Source organism: Mus pahari, chromosome 21 (assembly GCF_900095145.1).
Source record: "Mus pahari chromosome 21, PAHARI_EIJ_v1.1, whole genome shotgun sequence".
Taxonomy (NCBI): Eukaryota; Metazoa; Chordata; class Mammalia; order Rodentia; family Muridae; genus Mus; species Mus pahari.
The window spans coordinates 16,833,688-16,834,829 of record NC_034610.1 but is presented as its reverse complement, the minus strand read 5'-3'; positions in this window follow the sequence as shown (position 1 = coordinate 16,834,829).

Below are 1,142 nucleotides of genomic sequence, written 5' to 3'. Positions count from 1 at the left end.
AAAAGAAAGAAAGAAAGAAAAAAAAAGAAAACTATCTAATGACTCAAGATACATCAAATAATTGAGGGATCGATAATTAATTTTGGGATGGAGCTCATGATTAAATTTAGAATACATGTCTCTATTTTTTAAATTTTTTTTCTCAGAAATTGATGAGCAAGAGTTTAATCCAATCCCAGATTCACGGAATTTGTGTGTACATTAATACAGCAAAGAAAAACTGTTGTTCAGGAGACCCAATTCCTTGTAATATGAATGGCTTACTTAAAAGCATCCAACATTATTTTTTTCCCCTTAGGCAAGGTTTCCTCTGTGAACTGGCCCAGGCAGTCATGGACTGGCTTTGTAGATGAGGCTGGCTGCAAATTCATAGAGATCTACCTGCCTCTGCCTCCCAAATACTGGGATTAAAGTCATGTACCACCACACCCAGCAAAAGGTCTTATTTTTTTTTCCTAAAAAAGGCAAACTAGATTTCTCCAAAATCATATAAGCAAAGTAACTCTTTTGACAAATATCAGAAGATCTTGGATCATTTAAGGTAGGACAGCAATGGGCACCTGAGTATCTATGCTCCAAATGCAAGGGCATCCACATTCATTAAAGAAGCTTTAGTAAAGCTCAAAGCACTCACTGATAAGTGGATATTAGCCCAGAAACTTAGAATACCCAAGATACAATTTGTTAAACTCACGAAACTCAAGAAGAACGAAGACCAAAATATGGACACTTCACCCCTTCTTAGAATTGGGAACTAAACACCCATGGAAGGAGTTACAGAGACAAAATTTGTAGCTGAGACGAAAGGATGGACCATCCAGAAACTGCCCTACCCAGGAGTCCATCCCATAATCAGCCACAAAACACAGACACTACTGCATACACCAGCAAGATTTTGCTGAAAGGACCCTGATATCGCTGTCTCTTATGAGGCTATGCTAGTGCCTGGCAAACACAGAAGTGGATGCTCACAATCAGCTATCAGATGGAACACAATGCCCCCAATAGAGGAGCTAGAGAAAGTAACCAAGGAGCTGAAGGGGATTGCAACCCTATAGGTGGAACAACAACATGAACTAACCAGTACCCCCAGAGCTCGTGTCTCTAGCTGCATATGTAGCAGAAGATTGCCTAGTCAGCCA